The sequence below is a fragment of the Vulpes lagopus genome, chromosome 10, assembly GCF_018345385.1.
Source record: "Vulpes lagopus strain Blue_001 chromosome 10, ASM1834538v1, whole genome shotgun sequence".
NCBI classification, from domain to species: Eukaryota; Metazoa; Chordata; class Mammalia; order Carnivora; family Canidae; genus Vulpes; species Vulpes lagopus.
This window is the reverse complement of record NC_054833.1, coordinates 83,665,815-83,691,822: the sequence shown is the minus strand read 5'-3', so window position 1 is coordinate 83,691,822 and position 26,008 is coordinate 83,665,815. Positions and strand designations below refer to the sequence as shown.

The 26,008-nt window shown below is 55.3% G+C and overlaps 1 protein-coding gene across 5 annotated transcripts in view; it reads right to left on the bottom strand.

Annotated features, from left to right (window-relative positions):
* Positions 1 to 26,008, bottom strand: part of SKI (SKI proto-oncogene) — a 74,844-nt gene that overhangs the window by 6,843 nt on the left and 41,993 nt on the right. The gene's annotated exons all lie outside the window — the stretch shown is intronic.

The window sequence follows — 26,008 nt, the reverse complement described above, 5'->3', positions numbered from 1 at the left end:
GTCACTGGCACCTCCAGTGGCATCTGCACTCCAGGCAGGGTCTCCCAGCCAGCAGACTCGCCCATGCACCAGCCGTCTCCTTGAGCACTCTCTGTGGACCTGTGATGCCGCCACCCCACCTACAGCTGCAGAAGGCCCAGGGTAGGGGTGCCCAGGCCGGGCTCCGGTGTGTGCACTGTGGACTTGGTGCTGAAACAGCCGACGGGAGCTGTGGACTCTGGCCTTCTACCCACACCGGTGGTCATGCCAGGATGGGGAAGAGGCGGCCTGGCAGGCAGGCTCAGTAGTCAAGTGTGGGGCCTTCCATCGGGGGGGGGGGGGGGTGTCACCCAGGTCCCCAGAGTTCTGGGTATCACCAAGCAGAATTTCAACAACATGCTGTCAGCCAGAGATGGTGGCACCTTGGCGGGTAGTGCGGCTCTCTGGCAAGACCCTGGAGAAAAAGCATTCTCAAAGTAAGAGATGTGCCTTTCGTGCCTTCAGGACGAAGGCCTCGCTCTTGCTTCCCCCACACCAGGGGCCCCAAGGAGCATCTGTCGGACACTGTGGGCAGAGCGGCTTCCCGAGCTGGCATCAGGACAACTGCCCCCCGCCCAAGGTGACGGCACAAGATCCCTGAGGGAGATGGGGTCTCTTCCCAAGAAAACAGAACTGCCTTTGGAAGATGGACTGTGCCTCCCCGGGGCCGCTGTGCAGGCGTCCACAGCACAGGTCAACACACATCGCGTTGCACCACCCACCTTGCAATGCCACGGTCACTCCCGTAGGTCTGACCTCCGGAGGAGGGAGCAGAGGTGGCGGGGCGGGGCGGGGGGGGGGGGTGCTGGCCTGCAGCTGGGAGCCTTGGAGGGGAGACAATGGAGGGGGGCAGGGAAGGGCTCTCCCACCTCTGGGAGCACTTGGAGGATGTACTGTCACAGACCTGGCCTCCTGGGGGCTGGGAGATAAGTGGAGGTGTCCTGCTTTACCAGGCTGTCATCACAAAATTCCAGAGACCCAGGACAGACTGGACCCCGGGCAGAGAGCCCACTGGCAGGACCACAAGGGAAGGTCCTGACCAGCCTGGCATACATTAGTATGCATCCTGCTCCACGGCAGCCCCTCTTGGGACACAGACAGGCAAGGGCAAGGAGGACAGGGAAGGCTTACCCCTAAATCCACTCCGGGCAGATGCAGCCCTCAGGCCCCAAGAGAAAATATAAGGACCTCAGACCCACTACAGGGCTGCACTAGCCTTTGTCCTCACAGAGAAGCAGCAGCCCTGGGGCCTGGAGCCCTGCAGCTCAAAGGTCCCCGCCCAGCTCCTGGGTCCCCGCCCAGCTCCTGGGAGGCGCTTCAGAGGGGAACCCACAGACTGCTGTGGACAGTTTGCTCAGACATGAAACAATCATTCAGGAAAGAGAGACCCGTTTGTTGGTGCTTTTTAGGGGAAAGAGTCCAGGTGACGTCTGCCTGCATTGCCTGGACACCTCCCACCGCCTATGAGCGGGTAGTCAGTTGGGGGACAGGGCGGGGGGGGGGGGGGGGGGGGGGCGCGGTTACGCCAGCAAGGGTGGAGCTTCCTGTCTGAGCAGATAGGAAGCAGGGAGGAGAGGAAACAAGCTGAGTTCTCACCAAGAGAAAAGCCACAGGTCTGGCACTGGCTCCTGCAGGTTCCCAGGGGCACCACCTGACTCCGGCTATAGGGCCACCCCATGTACAGTGGCTGGCTGATGGCACCCAGCACTCACTGGCCAGAGCCCCATCCATATGGTGGGGGACTGAGGGGGTCCTGGCCCCCTCAAGTACTCAAACCCAGCCCATTGGTGCTAGCAAGGGCCAGAGCCTCCCCTGCACACCCCCTCCACTGCCTGTCAACCCTAGGATGGGGAGGGGTCTTCAGGCAGCTGGGGTAGTTCCTTTGGAATTCCTGTAGCAAGAAAAACCGTACGAGCAGGACCTTCTATGGAAGTGAGAGCTCAGCAGGAAGGGGCCACGGGGGAGCCTCGACAGGACGTTTGGACACTGGGCCCTGAGGGAGGGTCATGGCTCCCTGTCACCTGAGGGCTCTCTCACGCCCTGGCAGGACATGCTTCCTCAAGTGCCAGCGAGTCCCAGTGATAGCAGACGTTCAGGGATACAACCATGCCCAGTGACATCCCCATTGCGCAAGAGGTCAGCAAGCAGGTAAGGACAGTCACTTTTGGTTTCTGACCCTTCTCAAGGCCTTCATGCCAGGTTGTGGGGGCCTACAATCCCCAAGGAAGGGGCAGGCTTCTGGGCCTTGGACCTGGCCAGAGAAGCAAGGCCTACACCCGAGCCTGAGGCCAAGAGCCTGCTGGGGCTCCTGCACAGCAGGGCGGGTATAGCAGCTGGCCAGTGCACTACCCATGGACACTGTGCCATGCATCTGCAAGGGCAGGTGCCACCGTGCACAGGTGTGCTCCCATGTGCACACCCCCAGGAGACTCCAGCCTGCCACGGAGCTACAGCCCTGCTGAAGATCTGGTGGCACAACAGCCAGACTACGGAACAAGCCCTGATTCTCACGACAGATGAGTACATAAAGAAGGTGTTGTATGCAAACGATGGAATATTATTCAGCCATCAAAAAAAAAAACACAATCTTGCCATTTACAAGGATGTGGATGGAATTAGAGGGTATCACACTAAGTAAACTCAGTCAGAGAAAGATAAATACCACATGATTCCACTCAGGTGGAATTTAAGAAACAAGCAGAGGAACCATCGAGGAAGGGAGGGAAAATCACGATGACATCAGAGAGGGAGAAAAATGAGGGGCTCTGAACTCTGGGAAACAACCTGAGGGTCGTGGGGGATGGGTGGCTGGGGGACGGGAGTGATGGAGGACACGTGGGGGGATGTAAGATGACAAATCACTGACCTCCACCTAGGAAACCAGTAATACATTATATCTTAATTAGCTGAATTTAAATTTTAAAAATTGTGGTTCCCAGGGGCTGAAGCGAGGTGGGAATGGCAAGTTATTGTTTAATGGGTATAGAGTTTCAGTTTTACAAGACGAAAAAAATCGAATGGATGGATAGGAATGATGGTTGCACAAAAATGTTAATATACTTAATGCTACTGAACTGTACACTTAAAAATGCTTAAAATTGTAAATTTTATGTTACGTATATTTCAATTTTTAAAAATAAATGTTTTTAAAAAAGAAAAGAAAAAGAAAAAAAGAGCTGGCTATAGATGCCGTGGGCACCCACCCAGGACCACTGAGTATGTGTGTTCCTCACAGAGGAGAGGACACCCCACAATGAGGTTCTGCACACTGTGCTTAGGGCCTCTGGAGGTTTGCAAGCATTTGGGGGTATGAGTTAGGGATGACTTGACTACGTGACCTTTATGTCAACCTAGGCCGGGGTGTCAGTCATATCACTGATTCTGTGGGCTCCATCAGACACAAGTGGAATGGGGGTCAGGATGGCTGCTGGGGTTGTGGCCACTACCCCAGACCAGTGCAGGGAAGACGAGAGTAGACGAGAGGATCAGTGGCCACCAGGAGCCACAGCTTCTGGTATTAGCCCCAGGGCCTCGTGCTCACAAAGGCCGTACTTCAGTGCCTGAGTCCCAAAGGCACAGAGGGACAGCCCAGGCCAAGGCCCAGAAGCAGGGCAGGGTGGAAGGAGGGCTTTGGGCTCCGGGACCTTGGATTTCTGAGCTGTCCCTCCTCCACACTCTGCTGAGAACCCCATGTTCCACCAGCATGGTGAGGCCTGAGCTGAACCCCTAGAGCAAGACTCCTAGGAGAGATGCCACTGGCAGCACCCCATGTTTTCTTGGTGGAAGGAGCTCATTACCGCTCTGCTGCCCGAGACTGCCCTGGGATGCCTGAACCCAGGAGGGGTCCCTGTCCTGCCCTGTCAATTCTCACGCACGGTTTCCCATGCAGCACCCTGCACATCTTCAAAAAGACTGAGAAACTGCTCATGGGGAACAGAGGAGGGAAAAAAGGCGTCCCAGATGCTGGCTGACAACACTGGCCCAAGCACACAACCTGACTTCTGTGCCGAGCTCTGGCTGCCATGGTGGATACTCAGCATTGCTCAGGCATCTGCTTCTGGGGTAACACTGGTAGTGAAGAGGGGCTGCTCCTGCCCAACTCCCAGGCAGAGCCAGAAGCCAGCTGGGATACAGCTGCCCACTGCAAACCAGGACAGCCCAAAGGAGGGACACCTAGCTGCGAGGCCAGAACACACCTGTAGAGCACAGATCCAGTAGAGCGAGGCTGGCCCAATCTGCAGCCATGTGCCAGGCACCGCCTGAATGCAAAGCCAGTGCAATCAAGGCAGGGCCCTGCAGTGTGCCACATCCAACATCCAGCTCACGGGAGGGACAAGAGCCACCCTAAGAGGCTGTCCTGCAGGAAGGGTCACGCTAAGTGAGTGGGAATAGTCACCTTCCCCACCCAGGTCCACAGACCCCAAATTTTATCCATGCCCACTTGGGAGATGTGTGGGTCTTAGGCTGAGGATCTTAACACTACAGTCTTAAGACTCTGCCTGTCATAACTGGTGCTATGGATGCTCAAAGGACGAGAAGCAGTAACCCTGGTCTGCTCACTGGGCACCAGCTCTGCCACGAGAACCAATGCCCTAAAGCAAATGTCTGTCTGGGGCACACCAGCAGCTTCAGCACGCCTCTGGCTCCCTGTACTGAGCTGCCACCCTGGCTGGTGGGGTCAGGGTCTCAGGCTCCTCCACCCTCACCTAGGATGTCCCCTACGGGGTCCTTCTCTCCCTGTGCTCTGTCTGGACACCCTTGGTACGGGTCACCAGGCCTCAGCACCATGGAAGCACACAGACCCCTGTTGTGCAGGCTGCTCACGAGTATATCAGAGCACACGTACACCCGTACACCCTGGCAAATGAATAGCATCCCCGCCCCCCTCCCCTCCATTCAGAGCAGATGGGAACTGCTTTGCTTTTGTTTTCTTACTATACTTAGATGAATGCCTAAGGCCAGGAAAACATGCTGCCTGGGGCACCACGCAGTGGGGCTGACATCAATTGCCCCCCAGGTCCCCTCTGGCCCAACAGTTCTGGGCACTGATAGGAGTGTGGTGAGGGCAGCGTCCGTCCTCATAGCAGCTGGCCCAGAGCTCCAGATCCCCACCGAGGGCCAGCAAAGACAAGATGTGTCCTGACAGAGGAAATGACTCTCGGGTTCTTGAACTTGCAGCAGCAGAGCCAAGCCCCAATGGCTAAGCCAGGGCTGGGGACCCAGGAGGGGTTCAGCAGCGATCCACCTCCCCCAGCAGCAGCAGGCCCAGGTGATGGTCAGACACAGCCCTTATGGCAAAAAAGGCTCTCCAGCAGTGTTCGCTCAGGAAGCAGAAGTAACAGCCAAGGCTAGGCAGGCCCCCAGGCTGAGGACAGGAGAGCCAAGCCAGGTGGGCAGCACCCCCCCCACCACCCCAGCACAAGCCAATGAGAAGAGTCACAGGCCTCAGCCAAATGCCAAATGCCAAGATAGAGCATCAGTAAGATCCACTTGAGACCTTTTCTGCTCAACGTGCAGATGACCTGGGGCTGAATTTTGCTCAATTCCTCAGGAAACAGGAAAGGAGTTCCAAGTCACAGGTGGGACGAACAGCAGAAACCCCATCCTCCCAAGCCCCCAGCTCACAGCAGGCCAGACCTTTGCAAAGGGCCCCCACAGGACAAAGGACCAATGCCCCAGACCCAGGGGAGGCTCCCAGGGCTCAGGAGCATGTCAGATGTCATGAAGGTGGACTCCCCAGAATCGAGAACCACGCAGAGCCTCAGGCCACACACGCCCTCCATTGGAGCACAGCGACCACAGCCAAGCTGCATGTCACTGGCACCTTGGCAGGAGCAGCCATAAGGGCTGAATGACCCCACAGCAGGCCTGGCCTGGTCTGTATGACCTACAGCTGACAGCTCCATGCTCAGAGGGCCTAGGGGGCCAAGAGCCTGGCAGCAGCTCCCCCCCATTCCCCAAATTCCCTTCAACCCGCGGCCTTGGCACCAGTACCAGCAGAGCCCAGCCCCACCACCTTGTCCACTGGGGCTCCCAAGGCAGGGATAGCCACTCTGGGCAGTGCCCTGCTACTGGGCCTCAGCCTCATGCTTTCCCACCCTGTGCTTGGGGGCCCGGCTGTGAATGCCTAAATACTAATTAATTGCTAATTAAAGGGCAAACAACAGGTCCTAGACCAAACCCCTTCCCCCTTCACTGCCGATTTGGTGCTGATGGTCCCTGCTTTGAACCTTCCAGGCACAAGGGGTTTGAGTCAAACTTTAGAGTTGGTACACCCAAAATCAAAACAAAACACTGCCAGATCCAAGCCTACACTGCCACTCACTGTCCCCTGAAGGGTCCCGCTGTCCTAGCACCAAGTAGGCAGATTTAGCCACACCAGGCAAAGTCGGGGTCATCGAGCTTGAGAGTGACCACGGATGAGGTTCCCAGAAGTGCTCAAGGCTGGAGACACTGCTGAGGGCTGTGCACAAGCAGGACACGCTGGCCTCCAACACTTCAGGCTTCACATTCCCTTAGTCTTAAGAGATTCAAGCAATCCCTAACAAGCTCTGGGAGAGCTATGTGCTGTGATCCAAGAGACCAGCTGGTGCTGGAGGAGCCCCCTGGTCTGTTACCCCACAGAGAAGGAGTACTGCAGGGCCTGGGCCTCCAGGGGACCCCACCCAGGCCCCCAGGAGTCCTGGAAGGCCACAGCCACGTTGCCAGCAGTGTGTTTTAGTTGGGGGAGGCTGCCTGTGCCTCAGACAGAGCAGCAACATCTGAACCAGGGGGCGTGGACCACGGAGGAAGGTTCTCAGTCCCAGCCTCAGGAGTGGAGCTTCCCATGGGGGGTGAGGAGCTGGCTTATCTGTCCAAGCAAGCCAGGGGTGCTGGTCCTGGAGCAGGACACGAAGACCCAAGGTGCTGGTGGGCAGGGCTACACAGGGAGATGGCAGAGGGTCCTCAGAAAGGGGATGGGGTCCTCGAACAAGGCTTAGGACACCAAGGAAGCCGTAAAGAGATGGTGGAAAAGGCAGCCTGGACGTCTTGGTACATACCCAGTGCCACAGGGGTGAATACTTCTTTTTTTTTATATTAAAGATTTTATTATTTATTCATGAGAGACACAGAGAAAGGCAGAGACACAAGCAGAGGGAGAAGCGGGCTCCCCAGAGGGAGCCCGATGTGGGACTCAATCCCAGGACTCCTGGACCACAACCTGAGCCAAAGTCAGATGCTCAACCACTGACCACCCAGGCATCCACTTTTTTTTTTTTTAAATCAGCAAATAAAGGGCCCCCTTCGGTGAGTGGGTCTATTGAGAACCAAAACTGGCCTAAATCCATTCCTGAGACCCTGCTGCCTGGCCCTCAGGCTGACTGCTCAGGCCCCAAGAGGTCTCACTGGTAATGAGGCACAGCGTGAGGGTCAAATGACAGAGCACTGGGCAAAGTAGCTGTAAGGCCAACAGACATCCCACCTCCTGACCAGGCCACTGCCACAGCATGTCAGAGATGCCACATGTGGGCCCAAGAGTGAAGGTGATGCCTCACCCCCGGACGGCCTGGTCAGTGAGCTGTCAACTTGGCAAAAGGATGCCGCTTGGCGTCTGCCCTCGCAGACTCGGTGTCTGCATGAAGCCAGGTTTCGCAGCAGAGCCCCAGCCAGCAGCACAGTGTGTGTCCAGCTGAGACACCCCTCCCAGGAAAGCAGTTAGGTTCTGCGAGGATCGCCAGCCTCTCCACAGGGCTGCTTCCATTCTGGACAACTGAGTAGCACACAGCAGGCGCAAGTTCCAGATTAAGCCAGGGACCCTGCCCCAAGCTCATGGGTGTGCAGAGAGACCCCCGTTCTGTGAAGTTCACATGGAGCTGGGTGTAAGTGCTCTACTGCACAACACTCCTGCCCTCTGCCCCCGTCCTGTGCTGTATGCTTCCACCAGGTCACAGTCTTCTGAGTGACGACCGCACAGCCCACCAGCCTCAGATCCGACCTGTGAGCGCTGCCGGCTGGCACAGCCCCGAACCATGGCTGTCGGTGCAGTAAGTGAGGCAGTCGAGACAGTTCAGCACCCGGGACATGGGCAGGCTGTGCCAGGAGCTGGGGAGAGCATCTCATCAAATATCCAAAGCTGTTCTGATTTCAGTGGAAGCAGTTCTGGGAAGCGGCAAGGCTGACAAGAAGAGATAGCACCAATGTCCCACAGAGGCTGAGGCCTGAGAGTGAGGCCACGAGCAGCCGCTGCACACCCACACCCTCCTCTCCAGGAGGCTGTGATGATAGCCCGCAGGGGGGTACCCCTGGGGGGCTAGTGCCTGCCCCAGCGGTGGGATCACCCACACCCCCAAGTTCTTCAAATGCAAACAATGGCCACCATGAGGGCCACAGCCTAGCTAACACTCCCAAGGTCCACCAATTCCAGGCAAACGTGGTCACATGCAGCCTGTGATCCTGTCAGGGCCCTTACTGTGGTGCTGCCACCATGGCTAGTCTGTTTCCTACGTGGCCGAAAGGTGGCTCCTTGAAGGGTGGGTGTCTCGCCTGTACTCACCATGCTTTCTGGGGGGAGCAGCCCACGCCACCAAAACCCACATTTCCGTGGGGTGGTGCCTTTGGGGTCTTGGGGCGAAGGCTGCTGATGGGCACCTTTCTCGACCCTCGCAAAGAAAACTTGAACCCTTGGGGCCAACAGGGCCAGAGCCATGGGTTTCCTGCCGACCATGCACGCTGCTGCCAGTCTGGCTCCCCACAAGCCATGCTGACCCAAGGACGTTAACGCACAAGGAGCAAAAGATGGAACACACAAGTGGGCGCTCAGTAAGGCAAGACCTTCCCCTGCTTCAAAAGATGCCACCAAGAACATGGCAAGACAACCACCAACTGGGACAAACAATGCAAACTGGGCACTGGCTGAGGGACCTGTCTCAGGACAGAGAAAAACCGGCACTTGACAAAACCAACAGAAGCTTGGAGGAGAAAGGGGAGAAAAAGCAGGAACCAGACCTTCCTCCCCTAGAGCCCTGCCCGAGGCCACGCCTGTCTGCAGCAGGCAGCCAGACACCACTTCACACCCACCCAGGCAGCCAGGATCAGACAGACAATCATAGGACAAGGACGATTGTGAGGGAGGCCAGGAGCCTCAGCCCAGTGGGAGGGGCTGGAAACACACAGCTGTACTAGAAGGGGGCCCTTCAGCAGGAGAGACCCAAACCCCCGAACACGGCAGGGGCGAGGGGCCCCCGCGATCTGCCTGTAACTGTGGACCAGAGGCCTTAGCAGCCACACAGGCACCTAATCCACACAGTCTGCAGTTCTGTGTGTTACACGTGTTGTGTCCTTACGTAAAGTAAGCTACACAAAACAAAGTGCTACTAAGAAAATCAAAAGAAAGAGAAAACACAGGGTTGGATTTGCACATGTGGTAATTCACACGGCCTGTTTACAAGACGAACTGTCCTTCAGGACGAACCTCAATGCTGTCTTATACGATACAAAATTCTGGAGACGTTGTACATATTACTAACACTGACATCAAAAAATGCAAAGATGGTGTGAAAAATAAATTCATACGTATTTACAGGTATAACAGTTCACACACTTGATAACGAAGCAGCGATAGCACTGCCTTCTGGAAGCCTCGCCCATCCACTAAGAAACAAACTGTTACAAACCTTTTATTTTACAACATACAGGATTATGATCATATTCATAATACAGTACCACAAACTTTTTTACATGCTTTTAAAACCACTGACCTGTGATGATAGGCCCAAAGCCGCTTTCTCCAGTTCCTCCAATTATGAGAAAGAAGCCAATTATACCGTAATTACTTGAGAGCAAAGTTACAGAATCAGGAGAGCAAGCTTGCCTGAGCCACAACTGCCTCCAGCAGGACGTGGGCACCTGAACTATCAAGTGGCCCCCTGCAGACAAGTGGGTTCTCAGCATCGCCATCAAACACCACCCTCAGAGGCTCAGGTTTTACATACAAAACCCCTAAGGAAAGGAGAGCCCATACCAAAGGTCAGGGAATGTTCTGGTCTGGCCCCATCCGGACCACAAGATGCCCTGGTCTAAGCTATGGATGGGGTGAGTGGTGGCAAGGACTCCATGATGAACGGGCCTGGCCTTGCAGAGACCCCAGCCTGCTCCCACTGAGCCAGGACCTGGTGCCAAGACACTGGCAGCAGCATGAGGGTGGAAGGACCGAGCCACCAGGAGTGTAGGCAGCTCTTGGGAGGGGAGAGTGTGAAGAGCAGCTGGCTCGGGGAGACATGGGGTCACAGGCTTCTAGAAGCTACTCTGTGCAAGGCAAGGGATGTGCAAGGCCTCAGCGGCCAGCTGGGCAGCCAGGGCCATTCCAGGATGACACTGTGGCCTGGCTAAGGCCGGGGGGGGGGGTGCTATATGCAAACGCAGGAACTCAGGGCAGGAGGGCAGGTGGCTCCTGAGGCCCACCTGGCCACCTCCCCTAGTCGTGTGGTCTGGTGTCCTGGGCAGTGGGCACCACAGGAGCCCTACTCCAGCCAGCTCTCAACCTGGTACCTGTTCACAGATGAGAGAAGGTGCTGCTTGAAACCACCACCTGGCACAGCATCGGGCCCCCTGCACTGAGCCGGGGCCCCTACTCTCAAGCCGTCAGGTTGGCATCTGGGCCCCTCCCTTCCCAGCACCCATGCTCTGACACTCCCTCATCTGTTCCCTGACCCTCGGTTCCTGAGAACTCAGATCCCTGGGGCTGGGACCTGGGGGGCAGCACATTCAGCAGCATTGACTTTGGCATCATCTGTGGCCCCATCCTGGTTTATGAACCACCTGGAAGACAAAGCAGCCCTGCCCATCCAACCTCAGGTACTCTATAACCATGAGAACTAGCCTGTGTCCCCCAGACTGAGGCCTCAGAGCCCACAGGCCTTGGAAAGGCAAGTGGGAGGACTTCTCACAAATCAGCAACATTGTGTCTGAGCACAAGTGAGCACTTTTAACAGGTAGAGATGTCATAGGAAAACCACATCTAGGGGTCTGAATACACGCATCTGTTTCCTAACTTAGAGACTAAAAAGCAATTCTTTCTCATGGTTTGGCACATTTTAACACAGAATTCAACCATGAAGTGACATATCCAAGTTGGAAACTTGGTGCAGGTTTAGAACTGGGGCAGGCAGGACCTAGCATTTGGGTTGCCCACAGCTTCCAGATGACCGGAAACTTTTGTCACATCAAGCTCACCAGGACAGCTAAAGCCCAGGTATGGCCTGGAGGCACAAAGCCATGGGTTTCATGCTCCAGAGCAAAGATAGCAGCTTCAAGGCTGGGCCTCTGGAGAGAGCTGAGGGAAGGGCCAGTGGCCACACTGGGGCGCTGGGGGTCTCTCCATGACACTTGGACAGAGGGCGCAAAGATTCCAGTATCCATGTTCTAATTCTCCTCTCACTGAGTGGGTCAGCAGAAAACAGCCAAGACCACAAATTAAGAGATGAAAGTTTTCATAGAAACATCGTTAGGGCTTCAAAGCAGCCTGCCCCATGATGTGGACAGGCTATGACCACCCCCAAAGAACAGGTGTGCTTCTCGGCCCCATGGCACTGAGGCCTGGAGTCCTCCACAACTGCTCCAAACATCAGAGGAAACAGTACAACGTCCCTGGCAGGAGCGGACCTCGGGAGGAAAAGCTCACGCACCTGGGACCAAAGATGAGAAAAACCATATGACATGTCTGCTGCACTGACCCCGGGGGCCTGCCGTGACCACAGTGGTCAAGGACCACCCCCACCCAGCCTGTGCTAGGAGAGCCCCACGTCCACGAGTCCAAAGTGGAGGCTAAGATGAGCAGAGTCAGGGGGCAGCACCACATACTCCACTAATCACCCCAGGTCCCAGGGCCTCATCCAGCAGAGCAATGGGTACAAGCACTAAAACAGACCTAGTTCAAGATGAGTAAATACATACAGAAAAAATATGAGAAAGGAGTAAGACATCAAAAAAGATCACACAGATTGGAAAAAAAGCAGAACTTTCCAGAATAAAAATAGTTCTCAAGGAAATTATTCAAACGCAGTGCAGAGGAAAGCGAGATGAACACACAAGAGAGGGTAACAGACGTGAAAGAGAAGAGAAGGAATCCCAGGAGAGAGCCTGGAGACAGTGCCTAAGAACCTTCTGTATCTGGTAAGAGGCCCTCAGGTTTCGGAGGTGAGGCAGAGGAGGGACCTTTCAGGTTCAAGGTCAACACCATCACACCACCACCAACAAGGTCAAGAAAGTGCCGTGTTTCCCAGGCCACGAAGCCTCAGCTTCAGTGTCTGATGTAGCAAATCCCCAGAGATGCAGGACCCATGTGGGAAGCAGGGTCCTAAACACACCCTGTGGCGGCCACGTGGCATCTCCCTGTGCAGAGCAAGCAGCAGAGGCTTCCTCCCAGCTTCACAGGGGTCGGCATACCCTACAACACAAGGACACAGGACCGTGTAGAACGCAGCGACTCCGACCACACCCGCATGCTCAAGGGTGCGGCCGCCCCCTTGTTGACTTGTCCTGTGCCCCCCTCCTCTCCCATGTGTCCTGTCCCCCTCTCCCTCTGCCAGTGAGAGGCCCAGGAAGCACAGCTTGGATGGCGTCCTCTTTGACACCTTGGGCCATGGCTCCTGGTCCACAGTGTCCCCCCCCCAACTGGGGATGCTAGATGCTTTGTGACAGAATCCAACTGTCTCCTACAGGTCAACTCTAAATCCCCTGCTTAGAGCCACCCTAAATCAGCCCAAGACCTGCATTACAGACCATTCCTGAAGATTTTACAGTTCTAGAAACTGCATAGCTATTTTTAAAAGTACCATTAATATTTTCCACAGGATAATTCATGTTTCATATTATGCTTAAATTAACCTATTTCTGATTATTGTGGTACAGAGGAAGTAGATTAAATTTGCAAGACAACGCCAAACCCCAAAATGAAGTGAAAATAGCAATTTTAAAGATTCACCTTGATCTCTTAAAAAAATTTAAGTAGGTCATCTTTTCTGTTACTTCCACACTGTTGAGAGTAAGTTAAGTCTTCTCTAAGGACACTTAGTCATGGACTACTGGGCCTCATGCCCCTGCCCAAGAATCCAGGGCTCTGACACTCACGGCACCAGTCAGCCCCTTCCTTCTCCAAGGACCCCCAGACCTCTGCCAATTGTGGCCTGTGCACCACGGTGGAAGGACACACTACAGGCTCCAGCTCCCATGAGGAGAAGCCCCCCAGGGTTGGGCAAACTACTGGGCCTGGAGATCACCTACCAGCCCATCTATGAAAACACAAAAGTACCCCTCGAAACAGAGGGTGGAGTAGGGAGGGTTGGAATGGCCCAACCCCCTCGCCCTTCTGCAGACTCTGGGGTTGGGGGGCACATGCATGATTCCCAGGGCTCAGTCACCTTCAGGACGGGAGGGAAGAGGCTCACCTCCACCCTCGACCCCACCCCACAGACTCACCACCAGCCTTCCTGACACCAGGGCCTCCCAAGCCCCTGAGAAACCTCACCTTTTGCATCAGAAAATGTGTGGGAAGTCCCCAAAGGGACAAGGTGGGGTGGAATGGAATCTTTCTCTTCCTTGACAGTCACTGGAAAGTAACTGTTAAAGGGCCCAAAACAACAAAACAGAACTCCAAGAACAATGAAGCTGGCTTGAAAAATCAATGGTGTTTGTTTTGGGGCTTCTTCTTCTTTTTTTTTTTTTTTAAGATTTATTTATTCATCACACAAACACACACACACACACACACACAGAGAGAGAGAGAGAGAGAGAGAGAGAGGCAAAGGGAGAAGCAGGCTGCATGCAGGGAGCTCCAGGATCAGGCCCTGGGTCCAAGGCAGGCGCTAAACCATTGAGCCACCCGGGCTGCCCCTGGGGCTTCTTTTAATGCTCCACCAATACTCTTGTTTTTTGGAGAAATGGTGAGCAGGAGGGTCTGGCCCTAGTGCTCAACTGTCACATCTGGCCTCCAGCCCCTGCCAGAGATGACAGAGACAAACACACCCTCCATCCGCTGTCAAAGCAGATGCTGCGCACAGGAATGCGGGATGGGCAGCTCTACTCTGGATCATAGGCCCTCAGCCCACAAAGGCCCCTCTGGAAGGATGGGCACCCCTCCTCCCCCACAAGCTTCACACAAAGACTAGCGAGACTCAGGGACCCTAGCAGACCCAGCCCAGGGAAGGGTGCTGCTCTGCGGAGGGAGCACTCCTGCCAATGCCCCGTCACCCTGGGTCAGGCTCGCCCTCCAACGTGGAAGCAACAGCCACACTCTCCGCTCATGTCACACAGCCAGAAACATGGGGAGCTGTGTGAGAGGCACCAGGCGGTAGCCACCTGTTTCCCACCTCCTGACCCCCACCCCTGCCCCTCCCCTGGGCCCATGGCACTAGTCCCTTCTCTTGCCATCAGGGGGTACATGGGCTCCTGTGGTGCCATCTCCTTACTACCTCTGTCTATACTGTCTCCAGGGATCCCTGGGTGGCGCAGCGGTTTGGCGCCTGCCTTTGGCCCAGGGCGTGATCCTGGAGACCCGGGATCGAGTCCCACGTCGGGCTCCCGGTGCATGGAGCCTGCTTCTCCCTCTGCCTGTGTCTCTGCCTCTCTCTCTATCTCTCTGTGACTATCATAAATAAATACAAAAAAATAAAAAATAAAAAAAAAATATACTGTCTCCATTGCCTCCCATGTGGACAGCGCCCCTCTGGCCCTCAGGGAGCTGCATGTCCTTGCCTAGAGTGGGGACCCCAGGCTACCCTCAGCTGCTCCCCTTAAACCTACGGGTACCTCCCACATGCCCCCATCACCTGGCCCTGTGCTCTGACTGGGACAAGGCCTCATGCATGTGCATGTGCAGGCACATGGGGTGCACACTGTTGTGTGACCTGTCATCTGTTAGAAGGGGAAGGCCTCGGAGAAAAGGCACTGATGGGGTCAGGGGGTACTTTGCAAGTCTATACAGGGTGTGGGGTGACACAATCTGAAATGAGGGGAGTCCTGACAAGGACCTCAAGGAGCAGTCAGCTCTGCCCCAACCCCAGGGACCCAGGGGACTGTTAGCAGAGCAAAATGTCAAAAGAAGCTCCTTTCGACCACAAATCCAGTGGGGCTGGCAGAGGCAGGGGTCACAGGTGGCTCCGGAAGAGAGACATCCCCCTGCCCCTGAATATCAAGCCTGACTGCTGGCGTGTCCAAGGGGTGGACCAAGATGCTGCTGTATCCTCAGACCGGCCATCACACACTTGGAGCAGAAGCCACACCCGCAGGCCTCTGGGACCCGGGAGCCTCCTGCTTCTGGCCAACTTCCAGTAAAAGGCCTTCTCCCTCCTTGAAACTTTGAATCTGCTGCCAGCCACAGGTCTGTGATGTGGCTGCACCCCCGGAGCCTTGGACAGAAGCAGAGGAGAGGTGTTTCATCTCAGAGGAGGAATTAGCAGGTAGACAGGATCACAGGAGGCAGCAGAGCCCTTGTGCATGGCTTCATCTCAGTTTCTACCACAGAACACCTATCCCACACAAAAGTTGTGTCCCTGGCCACACACACCTCTCCAGGTGTCATCTCACCCTGTCACCCATTCCTGCAGGAGCAGCACCCGGGCCCAGAAAGCTAGCGAGCCCAAGCCTGCCAAACCTCCTTGCAAAGAAAGCCTCCTATCGGCTCAGCCCCTCCTCCCACATACAAAGGCTCCAAGGCTCAGCGCCCTCGATGAATTATGCATAACTGCTCAATTATGACAGAGTCGTGGGAGGGCCGGTGTGGGGGCCCAGGAGGGGGAGGAGGGGGAGAAGCCTGGTGGCTGGCATCCTGGAGGAGGTGGCAGGGGTACTCCCAGCCCAGTAGGGCAATCAGCATCTGCATGTGTGCATGAAACAGGTGCAGAGAGCTGCCTGGTATTTGGGAGGGATCGAAAGATGAAGAGCTCCAAACTCTATCTTCTGGGTCCCAGGTACTGGCTAGCTATCACCTGAGGCCCCAGAGCCCTACTGTAACCCCAACAGGCTGACAACTCTGACTCCATCAGAGAAGCACAGAAGTGCTGCTACAAGCCCTAGCACTAGTGGAAGGCCCCCCTGGGGTAACTGGAAGACACACAGGGTGTCACAGGCCCCAGCCCCACACCTCCCACCCTGAGCACCCAGGGGAGACACACAACGGCAAGGGCTGGGCACCCCCTAATGAGACCTGAATTTCAGTGCTGACCCTGCAGGCAATCTCATCTGCAAGACCATTAATCAAGAGCAGGGGCTTCAGGAAAGGCAGAGGGAGACAGGGATGAGGCCTCTCTGCTCTCCGACAACCCATCTGGCTGGCCCCCTGGAGGAAGAGGCTCACAGCCCATACACACTCAGGATACGCCCCTTGGAGGAAGGTGGGCTCAGGTGGGGAGAACTGCCTACTAATGCCTGCTATCCATGGGAAGCTGACCCAGCAACCCACCTGGGTGGGGGGCCCATGGGCACAGAGCCTGGCAATGATGCTTCCTGGAGCCCAGCCTGCCCACACTGGAGATCTCCAGTTCTCCCAGGCCAAGGAACTTCTGTTAGGCCCAAAACTTCCCAGGCTGCAAAATAAAAATAAAAATACCCCCAAGTGGCATCCACTCACAAGAGGACATGCAGTCTTGTCTCCACAGAGGAGGAAAGTCTGCCAGGCCCCCCAGAGCTTAACACTTGCACGAGGAGCTGAGAACAACCCCGTAGGCCATCTGACCCCCACAGTAGCTCTGGAGGCAGGAGGGCAGTAGGAAAAGGGGTCTGGGGAAGCCCACCCTCTGGCACTCACAAGCTGGACCTCTGGTCACTGACTTTTTAATCTAAAAGGAAGATATTCCCCAGGCTGGCTCTATGGGCATGCAGTGTGTGCACTGGGTTTAATGCTCTGGAATTCTCAATCTTATCTTTGATAAAATGTGGTTTATGACTGAAGTCCGATGGGAGAACAGAGCATGTGTGGAGCTGGTGAGACTCACAGAAGGGAAAGGGGAGGAGTGACACCCAGAACAAGCACAGGTGCCCCCAATCCCAGGAGGCCAGTGCACCCTCTCTCCCAGCCAGGGCCCATCCTCTGAGCCCAGCGAGACATGTGGGGGGCAGGGGGGCACGGCTCTCTCACTCTAGCCCGCTCCCTGAAGGAGGGCACTGGGGGCACATGTGTTGCAGGAAGTGACCAAGAAACCACCGAGTCAGCTCCATGCTGTTTCCACTGTTCCGGGTAAGGAGGAAATATACACGCATGTTCAAAGCACAAAACACAACCATGCGATTCCAGTGACCTTGCATCCAAGTTAGTGGCTCTTGAGTTTGCATTTAAAAATGGCACCCCAGGCAGCCTGGGTGGCTCAGCGGTTTAGCTCCACCTTTAGCCCAGGGCATGATCCTGGAGACCCAGGATCGAGTCCCACGTTGGGCTCCCTACATGGAGCCTGCTTCTCCGTCTGCCTGTGTCTCTGCCTCTCTCTACGTCTCTCCCATGAATAAATAAATAAAAATCTAAAAGCAAAAAACAAAAAACAAAAAACCTGGCACCCCATGACATATAAAGATCAACAGTACAACCTGGGGCAGGAATTTAAACTTTCGATTATTCCTTACTTGAAATGACATTAAATAGCAATACAGATCAGCAGGAAAAGTTGAAAGACGGCAAAAAAAGGGAACACGTTTGCATTCTAGTGGCTTTTGCATTTTCCTCCTGCTTCCCAGAACCAGGCCCCAAATGCTCGATTCATACCACCACCACAGATCCTGCAGTCACACCACCTCGGCCATAGCCACACGGTCCCCAAGGAAGCCAGGCAGAGGCTTCCCACTGACAGCAGACTCAAGCCAACCCACAGGCATCCGTGAGTGGTACCCCAGAAGCCTCCCCGGGCTAGAGCCTGGCAGCTGAACTTCCCCTCACCCCAGACACAGGACCCTGGGGGGCCATTTTCTAATCCACTAGACAACAAAATCTTCTGAAGGATGAGTCTTAAGCCCACTTGTTAACACCTTGCAAATGCATGTGGAGAACCAGCTGATGATTGGAGAGTGTTCAGCGAAGCCCACAGTCCACCATAGCCCCAGCTCAGGATGCCCAGGCCATTGTTTCCACTGATACTACTCCCCGCCAGCTCTGAAGGGGAGCCGGAGCATGACACACTTCATCAAGCTCAAGACTCAAGAACATTCCAGTGGGCCCACAAAGGAATAAAAGTATACATCAGCAAGATCAATGTTTTCTGCAGCACCTGGGTGGCTCTGTGGTTGAGTGTCTACCTTTGGCTCAAGGTGTGATCCTGGGGTCCTGGGATCAAGTCCCATATCAAGCACCCCACAGGGAACCTGCTTCTCCCTCTGCCTGTGTCCCTCATTAATAAATACAATCTTTAAAAAAAAAGAAAATAAGAGATTTTCTGTGCTCTAATTAAAGTTAAAAGGAGGGTAGCCCGGGTGGCTCAGTGGTTTAGCACTGCCTTCAGCCCAGAGTGTGATCCTGGAGTCCCACATCGGGCTCCCTGCATGGAGCCTGCTTCTCCTTCTGCCTCTGCCTTTCTCTCTTGAATAAATAAAATCTCTTTTAAAAATTAAATTAAAAAAATAAAAGTAAAAGTAAAAATGTTTTTTCTTTTTATCACCAGAAAGGCCTAATTTGGGGATGTATTTGTAAAGAAAAGCATGTGTGGGGATCCCTGGGTGGCGCAGCGGTTTGGCGCCTGCCTTTGGCCCAGGGCGTGATCCTGGAGACCCGGGATCGAATCCCACATCGGGCTCCTGGTGCATGGAGCCTGCTTCTCCCTCTGCCTATATCTCTGCCTCTCTCTCTTTCTCTCTCTGTGACTATCATAAATAAATAAAAATTTAAAAAAATTTTAAAAAAAGAAAAGAAAAGCATGTGTGTTGTCCTTCAACTCCCCTCTCTACACTAGCCACTGATGAGGACAGTCTCAGAAAGAACATCTGAGCATGACTCCCACTCCGCAGGCTGCAGGCTGTCAGGTCAACAGGCCCCCAGAGGAGGGCCACATCTGCACCCACCACTACACCTCCAGACCACCTGCGGGTGGAAGGGAACAGAAGGAAACCCAAGCCAGTAAGGTATCTCGGCTGCATGGTCAGCCGAGACCCTGCCACAGAGCAGGTGCCACATTAGGGGTCTGGGCCCTGGAGGGGCTCTTAGGAGGGGAGATGAGCATGGTGACACACATTGGGCCCCTTACCTTGGCAGTGGCTGTCATGTCCATACATGCAAATGGCCCTGAGCAAAGCACAGTGACCAGAGCCAAGCAAGGAGGCTGAGGCAGGTGGGAAGTGTGTGCAGAAAGGAAGATACTTCTTGCTCATTACCATGGCACAGCAAAGCCCCGACCCTTGTGCAATGATCTCCACTCAGCTGGGCAGTCCCACCAACAGGAGAGGGGATCCCCCCCCCCATTCAGCAGCTGCCTAGGGCTACCCCTCGCCCCAGGGCCAGGGTGGCAAAGGAGGCCAGGGTGTGGAGGAGAGACCGTGTGTGCACTGTGTCCCTGAGCTGCTCCTGGCCATTACAGCAGCTCTAGAAGCAACCACTTTCACCTTCCCAGCCAGGAAGTGGAAATGCGAGGCCAGCCCCGCCCACACGCCTGCTGTGTTTTGCTTTCCCAGCACCCGCCTCCCAGCCGCACGCCCTGTTTTCTCTCCATAGAAACCGACACAACAGCCCGAGTGGACAGGGGGGGCGCTGCCGGGCCACAGGGCCGCCTCCACTTCCGGGTTGTAGCAAGAAGGCTGGCCAAGGACCAGCAGAGTCACCACTAGTGTGTCCCGAGCATCCCGAGCGCCTGAGGCTGAGAGGCGGCTCGAGGGTCCTCAGAGGAGGGCGTTCTGGACTCGGACACAGCCAGCAGGAGCTCAGAGGCCAGCACCAAACCACCAGGGCTCAGACCAGCACACAGAAAAGCAGAGCCACCAGTAGGGGTCCCCAACAATGTGAATTCTCCCTCGGAAACAGACACACAGCATACTCTGCAAAACGCACGTGTCACCCTCACACTCTGGCAAGCTGGGACCAAGTTCTCCAGGGGGATCCTGCCCCTCCTGTCTGAGGTTCAGTCACTGCCAGGTGGGTGGAGCCAGACAGGGGACAAGAGGCTCTGACAGGCCTTGGGCCAGCACTGGTCACAGCTGGGGAGGTGGCTGTGTGGGGTCAGAAGAGGCCCAGGTGGGCACTGGCCCAGAGGGACCCGGAGGAGAGCCAGGACTGTGTGCGTCACAGAAGCCTCAGCCAGGGGCCCAGAGTGAAGGATTCAGACCGCTTTCTCATCTGAAAATTGGGTTGACACAGGCTCTGCTACCTTAGAACAGCCGAGAGCAAAGAGAATGTAGCAGCATTCCTGGAAACCACCAACTCAAAACATGTCCCGCCATACAACAGGAACCACAATGTTTAAAACACAACACCTCCCTAAACTTCAAAATTCTTCACAAAGTCCAAACAGGTTAATAGGTCCAAGACCCCAAGACTCCCTTCCTGATGGCCCAAGGACAGGCTCCCGGCCCCTGCAGGAGAGGGGGGCTGGCAGCAAGCCCCCCCAGGATGCAGGCCTGGCAGACGGAGGCAGCTTGGCTCAGGGCACCAAGGTATTCACTGAGACTGCCAGGCCAGCGTTCAGTGATATCCCTGCACTGGGAGACCTGGCCCAGCACTTGACCACACACTACCTCACTGGCCTATGCCAATGCTAGCCTGGTGTCTGCCCACCCTCCTACCACTGCATGAAGCCAAAGACCACATGGGGAAGGGTGGGGTCTCCCAGGAAAGAATTTGGCAGAGAGGCAGCCCAGCTGGAGAGCAAGGCCAAGAGCCCTCCTGCACCTTCTCCTCAGCAGAGGATGAGGGCGACTGGGAGGCCCCCCTCCCTCCCAGTCCCTGGAATAAAGGGTGGAGGGCTGCGGACTGTGTCAGAGCCAGTGGGCATGGCAAAAAGGGATTTCGGTGGTTTGGGAGAGCCCTGCCTACCACAGTCAGCAGAGGCTGACCCTTGACCCCTGGGGTCCAGCCTGGTCCCACCTGAGCACTGACCCTCATTTCCTCTGAGATTGTGTTCCAATCATTTAATTAGACAGATTAAGGTCTCTCAGTTTTGTTCTTAAACATTCATATGATAGCCTGTATCCTCGCTGGTTCTGGAGACTATATCTTCAGATGTTAGGCAGTACAATCTCCCAGAACTTAGGAGGAGCCCTTTCTATGGGCCACCAAGAAAAGCTACACAACCAAGACACACCGCTGATGTTGGTCAGAGGGGTATAACCTGAGGGCATGCTTGTAGGTGGGGACGCGCAGGGCCCTCTTTTGGTGACCTGAGGGGCGGCTTCCCAGAGAAGAGGCCATGGGGGGAACTGGGCACACTACACTGGACTGACTCAATGACCAGAAACACAGATGACTAGAGAGTGGGGCAGGGTCACCACTTAATCTGCTTTTTAAAAGACCCCACTTTAAACAGTGAAAGGAAAACACTGCTCTCCAGAGAGCCCAGGGAAGAAGGGGGAGCAGGGTGTGCAGGCCCTTGGTTTCCCTCCCAGGATACTCACAATGGACCAGAATTAGGGAGAAAGAGCCCTTCTGTCTGCCGGGCTGGGACTGTGGGTTTGCCTTGGCGGGGGGACAACTTTCCACTGGCCCGCGCCCCTCCCCCAGCTCCCTGCACTTGCAGCTGGAGCTGTCCTCAGAGGGAAGGAGGCATTTCCTGTGCCCCCCCTTCCATTTCCCAACATTCTTGGCAAGGCCAGGGAAGAGAAAGCAGCAACAGCAGGGACAAGGCCAGTCATGCCCCCAGGCACACACGGTTACACGATGGAGGACACGGTGCCCAGAGGAGCCCAGCAGGGCAGGGGGAAGGAGAGGCGCTGCTCTGTGTAGAGGATTCCCTCCTGCTAGAGTATCCACCAGCCGCCCCCCCCACCACACTCCCCCACCAGAGATGTAGGAAGATTGCATGAGCAGGCAGGAGACAGGGGTTTCAGGACAATGGCTGAAATGCAAGCCTGGTCTGTGGTTAAGACAATGTTCCAAGACACAAGAGAGCTAGGTGGACTGGAGTTCAGGGGACTGTCCAGTCACTGGCCACTAAGTCTCCAACAGTCATAGCACAATGGGAGGGGTGCCCTCTGCCAGCCCCTCTCAGCATCTCAGCTCCCCAATGGGCCAGGAGGAAGCCCTGAGGGCCCTGGGGCCTCAGAGACACTAGGCCTGTGGCAATTGCTCAAGAAGCATCTGCAGCATGCGAAGGTGGGAGATCAGGACAGGAAGGCCAGGCCAGCCAGGGTGTCCTGATCAGAAGCAGGCTCCAGAAGGAGGCAGGGGCTCCACCCAGGCGCCTTTTCCTATCTCCTGCTGAAAACCACAGGATGCCTTTTCTTCCCAACCCTCCCCAAAGGCTGTCAGGAGGCTCTCTAGGAACCTCAGCCCCTGGGGCAGGTGCTCAGCCAGAAGGAGGCCACAGGACTCTAGCATAAGCTTCCCAGGGGTCAAGGCAATGGCTGCAACAGTGGTGATGGTCCCCACCCCAAGGGCAGGGCCAACCTCCAAAGACGCCCCACTCCCTGGGCACACCTGTACCCTCTCGGCAGGGGCAGGTGTAGGATGGGGGCCATCCCACCCGATTTGCAGGTTATGTATCTAACAAGAACTAATCAACTATGGCCACATGGTGCCCATTTGGTTGGACTTCAGCCGTGAAAAACCTACAGCTTATTTCACACTTGCTGACCTTGGACATCCCTCCCCAGGACCCTGGCTTCTGCTCAGTTCCTTCCCAATTTGCCCGGAGCCCACGGGGCCCAGCACATCCATCAGTGGAGCAAGGAGAGGCCCATGGCTCTGACGACAAAGCATAGGCTGGAGGGAGAGGTAGGCATGAAGGGGCACGTTTTTGTCCTGGTGAGCACAGAGGGATTTCTCCATGTGGAGCTGTCTTTAAATCAGGTTTAGAAATCCAGATTCGAGAATGGCCCCAGGGCTCCTGTCTCAGCAGCTGAGCTTCCCAGCCTCCCGGCAAGGACAAACCACAAAACCTAGTGCCTGAGCCAGCATGGCCAGACCTGCAGCCAGTTCACCGCTGTTCAGCTTGAAGGATGCGCTGCCAGCCTCGCAGCCACAAGACTCTACCTTGTATCGAGAGCAGGGGGCCCTGGCTTTCTACTGGTACACTGAGTGTGAGCACTTGGCTTGAGCAGCTACTTTGGGCCACGAAGCAGGAAGCAAGTAGGAAGGGCTATCTGGAGAGTACCAGTCTGCCCAGAGCTTCTGCCTCCAGAAGCCACTCCCTGGAGGGACAAAAGCCTGGGGCCCCACCCCACTCCTTTCCATGGAGTCTCCCAGAGCCTCAATTACCCCAACGGTGCTCCTTGCCAGGGAGGCAAAGGACAGAAAGTAGTCGCACTCATCGATGCCAGGGGTGACAGAGACCCTGGAACCCCCTAAATTTCAGAACAAAGGGCAGGCTGGTGAACGTGTTAGGTAAGAAGCTATAGGAAGAGATCTCCATCCTTTCCACACAAAAGCAGCAGAGTCGGCCCCCAGGAACCCAGGACTCCTGGGAAAGCACCACCCTGCCGCCCGCTGCTCCAACCCCACCCCCACTTCTGCTCCAGGGACTCCTGTCCCCCCTGTTCCAGGCATCCCACACAGGAAACCACAGCACCGCTCCAGGCCAGAGCCCACAACTTCTTACCCCAAGATGCTGAGTCCCTGCCCTAGGCATCAGCAGTTGGTCTCCAGGCTTCCAACCTCCCTGGTGGTCCTGCACAGCCTCCCTTCTTTAGAGGATCTCTGACTGTGGCAGGTGAGCTTCAGAGAGCAGAGAGGGTTCTGGTGCTGGGGGCGGGATGAGCAAGACCACTTCTGGCAAGCTCAATGTGGGGGAGTATGGAATCCTGGCCTTGTGCCTGGGCTGTGGGCACAGTGGCTGGAAGAGGCTGCGGGGGCCTAAGGAGACACCAGAGCCTACAGGCTGCTGTGGATCAAGGCTCTCCCAGGACGACATCCCAGGCTCAGACTGGAAAGCCTGAAACAGTAAAGATGAAACTTCAGTCCCAGGGCCTCCATGGCTGAGAAGACACGAGCACAGAGAGGCTGCCTCCCCCCAGGACCCAGCCTCAATTTCCTCCCAGGCATGTGGGACCTGCAAAATCCATGCAAAGGCCAGAGGGGCAGGCCAGGCGCAAAAGGCATGGCTGGGAGCCAGTGTGTCCCGGCAGGGGGTGGGGGGGGGTGGAGTATGTGCACAGGACTCTCCCACAGAATCAGGGAAAGGGCAGGCTGTGACTGGATGGTCCTGCCTCTGCCTCTGCCCCAGGCCAGGCCAGGCCCCCTCTGCAGCTTCTGGCAAACATTTAAAGACACAGAACATTTTTGGAAATACCAAGACCCTCACACCCCTCTCCTACCCCAGGGCTCAGGGGGCGCTGAAAGAAAAGGCAGAGCTGCCCAAGCATCCTGGCCAGACCCCTCCAAGATCACAGGGAAAAGGAGCACCCCCAACCTAAGAACAAGCTTGGATGGTAGGCTGAATGCAGGCCAGGGGCTGCCACAGACCCCTCATCCCTCTACACACCTGTCTCCAAAAACTTTTTTTTTTTTAACTTTTTTTTTTTCTTTAATTTATTTATGATAGTCACACAGAGAGAGAGAGAGAGAGAGGCAGAGACACAGGCAGAGGGAGAAGCAGGTTCCATGCACCGGGAGCCCGACGTGGGACTCGATCCCGGGTCTCCAGGATCGCGCCCTGGGCCAAAGGCAGGTGCTAAACTGCTGCGCCACCCAGGGATCCCTACACACACCTGTCTCCAAAGAGCCCACCTCTGCCGGACTCTCAAAGTGGCAGGGCATCCTCCTTATGGTAAAACAGACAGGGGGCTTTGTGACTAAAGGAAACAACCTCACAAGTGGGGAATCTGCATCATTGTCCATCGGAGACCAGCTTAGTGTCCTTTCCACTGCTCCATCTCTCAGGACCAGCCCTAGGGCTAGGATTCCCCAACAGTGGATTCCCACCCCCTGCCCCAGGCCAGTCACTGCCATGGCCCTTTTCAAAAGTGGGGCCCCAAGACGATCCTGTCTGGCTGGAGCAACCCCCAGGGTCTCCCACACAGCTCTTTCTGTCCGGGTAGGTGAGCAGTGCCCGACAGGAGGGACCTTGAGCTGCCAGCAAGCAAAGGACAACAAAGACCCAACATGACAGAGGCACCAAGCTCCCTGAAAAACAAGGAGGCTAGCATGTGGCAACTCACCATCATTCAGCATCAGGGAAACAAAAATCACAATCACAACGAGATGCCCCCTCACACCTGTCAGAATGACTAAAATCAACAACACAGGCAACAATAGGTGTTGGTGAGGACATGAAGAAAAGGGACCCCTCCTGCTCTATTGGTGGGAACACAAGCTGGTGCAGCCGCTCTGGAAAGGAGTGTGCAGGTTCTTAGACAATTACAAGAATTACCATATAATCCAGGGATTGTACTGCTGGATATTTACCCAAAAAAACCCCCACTCATCTGCAAAGATGTAAACACTCCTATGTTTATAGCCACATTATTTACAGGAGCCAAGATATGGACACAGCCTGGATGGATGAGCCTCAATAAACAGAAAGAGACATGGTGTGTACAGTGGAATATTACTCGGCCATGAAAAAGAATGAGATCTCATCAATTGCAATGATGTGGATGGAGCTAGAGAGTACCATTCTCAGTAAAATAAGTCTGTTAAAGAAAGACAAACGCCACATGATTTTACTCATATGGGGAATTTAACAAAAATAAGCAAATGGGGAAAAGAGAAAGGTACACCAAAAAACAGACTCTTAACTAAAGAGACCACATGGACAGTCACTGGGGTGGGGTGGCGTGGGGGGAGTTGAAGTTGAAGGACACATCTGTTGTAATGAGCACCGGGGATTGTGTGCAAGTGCTCAATCACTATACTGTACACCTGACACAATATTATACTGTAATTTAGCTAGAATTT